Below are 10,429 nucleotides of genomic sequence, written 5' to 3'. Positions count from 1 at the left end.
AGTTGATGGCCTAATCTATGTCTTTAGTACTCTAGTATCCTTCGAATCATTCATACTCTCCATTTTCACCATAATATCACTATCCTCATTAATGGTAGCATCTTTGGTCTTTATACTAGAGATAACCCTTTTAATTCTTTTATGCTTTGAGGAGGGAATAATATCCTTACCCTTATAAGAAGAGTACTTACCACACTTGTTGATAGTACTTGGGGTTAAAAGTAGAGAATCGTGAGCTAAGGTTTCATCCAAAATTAGAGCAACATCCTTGTTCTCAAAAGAACACCCATCACTCATGATTTGGGTCATGCCATCATCCAAGGGAGCTTCGACATCCTCCAAATCTTCTTGAATTGTCCTCAGAGTCTGTTTCCATTGCCAGGGCATGCTAAAAGCTACCTTTTTTTAGCAAAGAGTCACCAACAATATCCTTTCTACTTGGCAAACCTTCCTCTTCCCTCTTTCGTACGCTACTAGAAATAGAAATAGAGTGAGTAGGGGTACTGTCATGGAAAAATTAAGTGATAAGCAAGATGAGACCCTCATGGATAATAGGTCTAGAAGCCTTTTGTGTGTGGTCTTTAAGCCCAAAGAAGAGAGAATTCGCCAAGTAGCAAGGGAAGGAAATTATTTTCTTGTAGCGAAAATGATTCAAAAAAACAAAGTGATAGAGACATACTCTAGAAACCCTACCATCCAAAATGAAATACATCTAAACACAAGTGAGAACCTCCTGCCATATATCCTTAATTTGAGCAAGGTCATAAAAATTACCAACCTTAACTAGTTTAGCATTCTCTTGATCATTTTTGGGAAAGTGCTTGACTGCCTCTTTGGAAGTTTTTTTTGCTTAAAAAATTTCATTCCTTCATTTGGCAGCCCAGTAACTTCTGTAATGAAATCGACATTAATGGTGAATTGTCTACCATAGAGATTAACCTTATCACCATCCCAAGCTTTGTAGAAGTTGTTTGTCACATGAGGTTTGTAACCATGAAGTTTCTCAATGAAACTGGTCACCTTTCCTTTCTCGAGCTGATGTCATACTTCTTTCTTCTTTTTCTAGTAGTGGCACTTCTTAGGTTCCAATTCTTTTGCTTCCCCACCCATATTCATTGAAAGAGTTTCTTGCAGAATGTTGTGACTTAAAAAATGCAAAGAAAAGCACCAAGAAAAGTTTTGCGTATTACCTCGTGAAAGTCCCAAAATACCCATAATCTGTGTGAGGTTCTGATAGACATGCAAGCACATAAATCATTCCATTTAAAATAATAAATGGAAGCATTAAGTATTTGATATGAGGAGGCTACAGACATATCAACTATTTGTCCATATGTTATTATTTAGTAAATAATTTTTTTACTAACAAATTGGTTAGAGTAGGAACAAATCTTTGTTAATTAATTGACCTCTTTTGGAAACAACTAGAAATCAATTTTGTTATTGGTTGTTGGGTTATTTTTAATCTCAACTATTGATTGAGAATCAATCTTAGTCATTGGTTTTCCAATGAGAGTTGTATAACAGGGGGTCAAGAAATATTTGGAGAACACAAGTTGTAGGAGCCTTTGCAGTGTTGGAAAATGAATTTACAATGATAGAAAATAATCTTGTAGTGTCAACAAGGGTGCAATGATAACATGGGGGATAATAGTGGGGAGATATTAGTAAGAGGAATTGGGAGGTTGTCAAATCTCTGCCAGTAAGAGGCAAGGAATTTTGTTACTCTTAATTTTCTAAAGTTTAATATAATTCCTCATCTATAGAAATGATTTTCCCTTAGGGGTTTTCCGAAGGACAATTTGTCCAAAAATATTGTGTCATTGTGTTGCAAATTCCTTCTCGTATTTTTATTGGTGAATTTGTAGTTATTTAATTTTTCAATATTAGTTGTAAATTAATTTTTGACAGTTAAAGTAATATTTTTAAAATAGGTGATTAATAATCAATGACTACAACAATATTTTACACATAATGCTTAGGTGGAAAAGATCTTCTTTGATTTTGGACTCCTTTGCTTGGCCTTTAATGAGGGAAATAAGCTTGACCAATGGAGGATATTGAATTCAAGAGATGACTTGAAATGAGACGTGAATTTTTAGGAGAGAGCTTGAATTCCAATTGACTCATGAATTGATGATGAGAGGTAGGTTGTTTATATACCTTTCAACACATTTCAAATCTCAAAATATAAAGGTCGAAGCCAATGTGATTTAGGATTTTCCATTTAACTATTGAGATGGCCCCAATTTAAATTTTAAACCTTTGGGAATAAGTTGGGTGTGTCTACCTATTAGCCCAAAAAATTATTGAAATTTTCTTTGGGAATAGGAATTGTAGATAAGATGCAAAAATGATAAGTGATGCAGAGATGGAGTATCAACATTCAATGTAGGAGGCCATATACACTAAAACAAGGTCTACTTGAGCATCTGATTATAGGTGCTTACAACTTCGGTTGTTGATTGTGTTGGTTACGATTCAACTTCCATTTAAAAGAAATAGAAATCAAAGAATGATAACATTCGTAGTCATTAGATAGAATCTTGTAGATGGATTAATTTGTAATTTTCACTTTGTTCCTCTGGGAAACATTGAGCATTTCGAAGGAAATGACTAATATAGTTCAATTTTAGTTTATGTTCATCAAGTCCATTCTAAATTGGTTGTAGTTGTAAATCTGTAATTCAAATTAATTCATTTTATAATTAGTTATTCATGTATAATTTTATAACATTTAAAAATATATTATGCAAAATCTAAACTTTTGTCTTGAAAGTAAACCCTAATTATCAAGTGTTATATCTTTAATGCTTAAATCTAACCCTAAACTTGAATATAAGATTAAAATGTTGGACTAAAATTTCTTTTTACTTTTATGTTAAAAACATGTTCTAATATTACTTATTTTTTATCATTGAAAAAATATGGCATAAAATTCGATAATTATGAAAATGAAACTAAAATGATCCGTGCAAATGTAGAAAAGTAATTATAATGTGAAATATTTTTTTTAAAACAAATAAATTCCATATTATCTTTTATGAGTGATATTGCACTCTTCATACCTTATATGTGTGTTTATTAGTGCGAGGTAGATAATGAGAATGAAACATGATAAAAATATAATGATTTATGAAGGAGTAAGAGATAGTGAAATGAGGGAGAGGACAAAATGAAAGATAGTAATTAGTTAAGATAGACTAATATAAGTGAGGTAGAAAAAAAAGGTTAAAAGGTGGTTAATATTGTGAGAGTAGGTAGGGCAGAGAGTGTTAGACAGTAATTAGTGGAAGATGTGTGTGTGTGTGTGTGTGTGTGTGTGTGTGTGTGTGTGTGTGTGTGTGTGTGTGTGTGTGTGTGTGTGTGTGTGTGTGTGTGTGTGTGTGTGTGTGTGTGAGAGAGAGAGAGAGAGAGAGGGAGGGAGGGAAGGAACGTGCGCGCGCGCGCGAGAGAGAGAGAGAGAGAGAGAGAGAGAGAGAGAGAGAGAGAGAGAGAGAGAGAGAGAGAGAGAGTAATTAGGGGGTGAATAAGGAATAATAATAAAAATTAAAGCCTTGATAACTCTCGGCTTCCCTATAGATAGCATAGAATATATAAGCTAGTATGATAAGACAACTCAATAAAATGAAATATATTTGTGTGACAATATGTAAGAATATTAGAAGATATTCTGACATATCTTATCTTTCTCCCCTCATTTTTAGGCTTTTCCTTTTTCACAATAGAAATTTGTGGAAAAATCAGAGCTTCTTCTAGAAAAATCTAATGAGTCTAGAAAAATCTAAACCTTGTGAAATTATGTAATGAGCTAGAAAACTCTTCAACTAATATTTTCTATTTCTTTCTGGAGCACGTTAGAAAAAGCTAAACCAGAAGGTTTTTAGAGTTTGTGGAAAATCTTGCATTGGTATACGCTTGTAGCGATGAAATTCGGTGGGGGAGCATTGATGTTGTGGTAAGTTTTTTCGCTTCTCGATTTGGAATTCTAGGGGAGTTTTTAAAGCTTTAGATGAATTCTATGTTTGAATCCATTTTGGTGCAGTTTTAGCACTCTAGGTTAGTAATCCTGTTTCCTAAGATTTGAGGTATTTTTCTAGTTTTTAAGGACGACTTCATCAACTTGGGTTTTTAAACTTGTGTGATACAATTTTGTTAATTTTTGGGTTGATATTTTTCAACTTTTTCCTTGGCCTAATTGTAAGCTTCTTTTGGAATTTTTTGTTCTTGAAAGCTTAGTATTGAATATTTAAAGTTTGAATTTGTTTTTAATACTCCAATTTTTTCTTTTGACCGTCAAACTAACTCAATTAGCTGCAATTTTGGCCAAAATGCTTTAAAAGTAGATTGTATTTTGAGCAGTTTTGGATAGTTTTAGAAAGCTTTTTATACGTCTTTATAGAAAATTTTGGAGTTTGAAATTGTTGTAATACAATTGTGTGTTTTCTGCACAACGAGAAATATAGCTTGTAGTTGTACTTCTGGCGAAAAATGTTGAAATTAAAGGGTGTTTTCTTCTATCATTCGTGAAACTACGGCCAATATCTAGTAAACTTATACATTATAGATTCAATAGATTTTAACAATTTTGCCTGTTTTATGTTTTGTAATTGGTTATGGAATGTATTCTTCATTTATCTTCAGACCATTTTTTAGGAATACCCACAATTGTTTTACAAACACAAAGCCCACACATTTTATTTAGGCATTTTGTTTGAGTTCTTCATGGGTAGAATCCTTACAATTATCAGCAGGGGTTCAACAAGCAATTTACTCTTACATTGAACAAACTCTATGCATGGATGCTTTTCGATTATGAACATCTTGTCATGCTTGATGCAGACAATCTTTTCCTGCAGAATACAAATGAGCTTTTTCAGTGCAGGCACTTTTGTGCTACCTTTATAAACCCCTGTGTTTTCCATACAAGGATTTTTGTATTGTAGGTTTGATATTTTAAATTGTTTTTAATCCTTTTTTGTTCTCTTAATTTACTTGCTTGGATTCTTAAAATTTCTCAAGAGTTGATCTATTCAAAAAGTCTTTAATCCATGCATCATTGTAGTTTCATGCCATTAAAGTATGAATTTTACAAAAGTTTTTATAAAAGAAACTATGAATTTTACCTTTGCTTTTATCATTATTGATGAGACAAAAAGTCTTATAAGGTTCAATTTTAACTTTAAAGCACTCATCATTACTGAAAAGTTGCACCAACTTTGATTTTTTATAATAAAATTCAATTTCATAAGAGTTTTTGAGAGAATTTGTATTTAAATGGAATTTAAATTAATCTATGTTTAATTTTTTTTTAATCGATAAACGGCCAAAGCCTTGGATCATATATTAAAATAAAGGCAAATAAAAAGATACAATATATTACTCCGTTCAAAAGGACACTGGTAGGAAAGAACAGAGAAGAAAACCTCCAGTCTAGCCCGAGACTTATGTCCTATATTATTACATTTCCATAGGGGCATACCCCAGATCTCATAAATTACATGAATTTACATAACATTACATAAAAATACACCTGGGCATTCCCATGGAAATTTATCTCAGAGTAGTTTCCTTCTATCTAAAAGTGGAAGGATCCAATATTAGATACCTGTCTAGAAAAGCTTTCTTCATGAAACCAGGATTGTTAGTAGACAAATGAAAATAATTTCAATAAAAACATATATATTATCCTTATAAAACCTAGTATTATTATTAAGCAGTCTAATTAGCATAATCTTATTATAGTCCATTAATCATATTAATTAATTAATTGATCCTTTGCTTAAACTAAGTTGGAGATATTGATCTTACACGAGTGTTCTAAGAACAACGAATTAAGACAAAGACCAGTAATCTTAAAACCCTTATAAGTCAAGGTTCAAGCTTTAATATTTGTCTATTCAGTCTTCACATTAACCAAATTCTACCTTATATTCATTCCTGAATGTTATCAATGACTAAAAATGTTAGCACCTCAGATCAATCAAAACAGTCGAAATTAAGGTCTACATACAATGGAATAAATATAATTTCTGATCACAGGATTATTCCACTGATATATTGAAATCAATATCCTTTCACTAAGGGAGATCTTACTACGAATCCCCTATTCTGTAAAATTTGGATTATCAATTTAGTGATCAGAGATAGATTATCAGACCGAGAAGGAAGCCTGGGTATTCACCATGTTTAAAATATAAAAACAACCAAACGCCAATGTTCATTATAATTACCATAATTACAAATTTCATAATCTTCCTGACATATCTTCATACCTTGTTAAGAATTAACGAAACTTCCCATCTATTGTAATCTAGTCGAAGCAGGTAATATGAAGTCTACCACATTATATACCGACCCAACGACCTTGAATCAAATAGGGAACAAAAAATAGAGTCTTGACTCCAAGGAGCAAAACAGAGAATGGTGCTCTGAAGAGATTCTGGGACACACCATCAAGGTTCTCGTCTATACAAGTAAAGATCAAATTCCTTTATTTACTTTAAAAGAAAAGATACCATTTCTTGTTGACACATACCATATCTATTATGAAACTACCACTACCATAGCTATCCTTAAATAGATATTGTTGTACCCAGCCACTATATTTCTTAAATCTCTTCCTTAAATAGTCTAATAATGCAGGGCTAAAAATCCAGTCCCTACAATACACCAAACCACTTGGAAATATATTTCTATTATTAGATATTGACATTACAATACTATATTGTCATAGATTTACAATACAATACTCTATGTTGCAATAATAGAGATAGACATAACACACTGTGTTATATAGAAATTAGAACCCTATGCAAACTTGTAGGCCTACTATATCAGCCCTATTAATCTAGGTACAAAATAGCATTCTAATGCTGGTAACAAAAAACTTGTAGACAGATTCTACTATTTCCATGAGACCATAATCACCTCTAGAACTGAGTCTGGATCATCCATGCCCACGTTAGGAGGGAGTACATAATCGACTCTACGTCTGCTCAATTTTTTTGCGTTGAGGATGCAGAACTCCAAGGCATTGAGGTCGTTGAACACTACTCCTGGGCTCACATAGGATTTAAGCATATTGATATACTTGACCACCCACTCCAAATTCTCTTCAACCCTAACCCCACGCCAACACAGAAGGAAATTAACACTTGCTTCCATTCATGGCCATTCCCTAAAAAAGGCCAGATTATCCCTAACCATTAGACACTGATGTCGAGGGGCAGTCCTTAACTCCTCCACACCCAGGGGAAGCCCCATGTATTTCTCAGCGTATGGGATTCTGCCCTTGTCATCAATACTGAGAACAACCTTCTCTAACCCTTGCCTCCAGACAGGATTGAAAATGTCTACACAGCGCCTAACAATATCTTCTCTATCAATCTTCGCCCTTACCATCACCCCAATGAAAGATCCAATTATCGAACTGTTGGTTCTCCAGGTCACCCTATAGTCAAAAGCATCTTCTCCTATCACCCTACTCACGAAAAAATGCGACATATCATCTGCATTTCTTAGGAGACGACTCCATCTTTACGATTTTACCTTCTCGAGAAAGGCCATCATCCTAACCTCTATCGCATGATAGAAATTCACATTAGTTTCCATGGTAGTGACAAGCAACCCCATAGAGGCAAAAAAATTCTTTCACTCTCAATCAGTGATTCCGCTCAAAACTTCATTTTCATTTAACAAAGGAAACCCATCATTATTCGGCCTATCCTATGTGACCCTTAAACAATAATAAAAGCTTTGGTTTGGCAATGACCTCAGCTACTCACTTTTAACATTGAGTATCTAATCACATATTGCAGAACCTTTACTACATGAGCCAAATGGAAAATTTTGAACTCCCTCCAGCCTAATCTCATAATCATAACTTATTATGATATCTTCCTGGATTCTAAATTCGTAGTAATAGTGATTAACGCGATCTTAAACTGGAGGACAGTTGGAAAGCATGAAACAACAAGACCAAAGAAATGGTAAGTTTAGGATAAAGACCAATTTGGTAGATAATCTATATATCTTATCAAATGAGATATGCCTTATGCGATTCTCACTAAGTATAGTCCCTATACTAAATCAGACCGCCACCACATAGTATGAAAAAAGTTCCTAAACGGGAACTATAATAATATAGTTTGGGGCTTCTCCTCTAAACCTGCATTGAGAACTATAATCTAGAAGACTTTAAATGGGAAATATATCTCAGGTTAATATTATGAATAGCAATAAAGTACCATACTAATAGTATCTTTAATGATTAAGAGTTATTATTAAATACTGATAATAAGGACTTAAAGAAAAAAATTTAAACCATATCTTTTAATTATTCTTCTTTCTATCTTTCTATCTTATTTTATAATAAGATATCATATTTAAATAGATATAATTTCAAATACTTATAAATTTAAGATTTGGAAGTATTTAAGAATATCTAAATCTATTTATACAAATATAAATATATGTATATCTGTATTTATGTGTATGCATACTTATGTATATATGCATTTATGTGTGTGTGTGTGTGTGTGTGTGTGTGTGTGTGTGTGTGTGTGTGTATTTGAATATATGAGAGAATATATATGAAAATCTCTCTAGGAACTACATAGGAGGAGGAGACTCTAAGTTATATATCAAGAGCGATTCTCCATCAGCACCCTTGTTGGCAAGTCCGTCAGCCATCACATGGCCTTCTCGGTAAATGTGGTTGATCAGGACATCCTCAAAATTTTCCAATGGAAGCAACACTTCTTGGAATTTTGAATTCAAGGCCCAATTAGGAGTCTTTTTTTTCTTAATGGCATTAAGGACTACTTGAGAGTCGCCTTCGATGATGATTTTAGATAGACCTAAATTATGACAGAGTTGTAGACCTTTCTCTAATGCGTCAAATTCTACCATGTTATTTGAAATCAGAGGAAGAGGAGAGGCTGAATTTGCTATCCACCGACTATCCTCGTCATTGATGGTACAACCTACACCAGCTATATCGGGATTCCCTCTCGTAGCACCATCAAAGTTCAGTTTATGTCATCCTGGGGGAGGAGGAGCCCATTTGCAGTTGGCCCTTGCCTCCTTATTGCTGGCTACATATACCAGTGGAGGGTTGATCAGATTGGACCATTGTTTCTTCATTATTCCATCCCAAAATGAGAAAGAGCCTTCTTCATGAGAGGATTTCCTTAGATTAGCATTCATAACTTCAATTATAGATACTTCGAGTTTTAGCAGAAAATTGTCCAAATTTTGCTCTTTATTTTTGAAAATCTGATGATTTCTTTCTTTCCATAGTTCCCATACCACTGGGGATGGGAAAATATTCCAAAGTTTTCTATATACCCCATGAACCATATGTGTGGGCCAGGAAATAAGGAGCCCCTTAAGGGAATTCTGAAAGGGTGTTGACCACTTAAGTTGGGATTTAATCCATTCCCAACAATTTTGAGCAAAAAGGCAATTGAGAAAGAGATGGTCTACATCTTCATTGCTATGTTTACACATGACACACCAATTGGGACCCATGATACCAAATTTAGCTAATCTGTCCACGGTCAGTGCTCTGTTCTGAAGGGCAATCCATAAAAAGAAACTCGCCTTAGGTAGGAAAGTTGGATCCCAACACAATTTTAAAGGGATCTCCACATGGTTCCACTCCTGCGAATGAATAATAGATTGATACCCAAGCTTCACATTGTAAATTCCATCCTTTGATCCAGCCCATATGAGACTATCCAACCTTTTCGATTGTTTAATTTTCCTATTCGAGATTATCTTTTCAAAGGCTGCAACTGAATTCGGCTCAAGTTCTAAATTATCTATAGAGCGCCATCTCCATCGCAATTCCCCGTCCAACATCTCTTTAACTTTATAATCTTTAACCTTACTACCCCACAATGATTTCAACTTAATTATGAGGTTCTCTAAGTTGGGGGATGAATGAATAGGGAGTTGCCCATCCCAAGAATCTTCCCAGAACAAGGCTTTATTCCCTGTCGCCACATCCCAAGTTAGATATTTGCTAATAATCCTCCAGCATTTTGACATGAAATTCCAACACTCTGACCCTTTAGGTAATTTTTCCATCCTGAACACTGATTTTGGGTCCGTTGGATTGAGATATTTATAATACAGAATTTTAGCCCATTTATGTTCATTTTCTTGGTATAACCTCCATACAAGTTTAGCTCCTAAAGCCTCATTTTGCCATTGCGGTTTCTTAATTCCTAAACCCCCACATTCCTTGGGTTTGCATGAATTGTCCCACTTAATAAGAACAAGTTTCTTGTCATTTTCTTTATCTTTCCACAAGAAATTTCTAAGTTTTGATTCAAAATTCTTGGACATCCAATTATTGAGAGGAAGGCATGCCATGGGAAAAATTGGAGTGGCTAAAAGGACTGCTCGGATCTTAGTAATC

Source organism: Cupressus sempervirens, chromosome 3 (assembly GCF_028749045.1).
Source record: "Cupressus sempervirens isolate cs-2001-9-10 chromosome 3, ASM2874904v1, whole genome shotgun sequence".
Taxonomy (NCBI): Eukaryota; Viridiplantae; Streptophyta; class Pinopsida; order Cupressales; family Cupressaceae; genus Cupressus; species Cupressus sempervirens.
The sequence above is the reverse complement of the archived record's forward strand: the minus strand, read 5'-3'. Positions refer to the sequence as shown.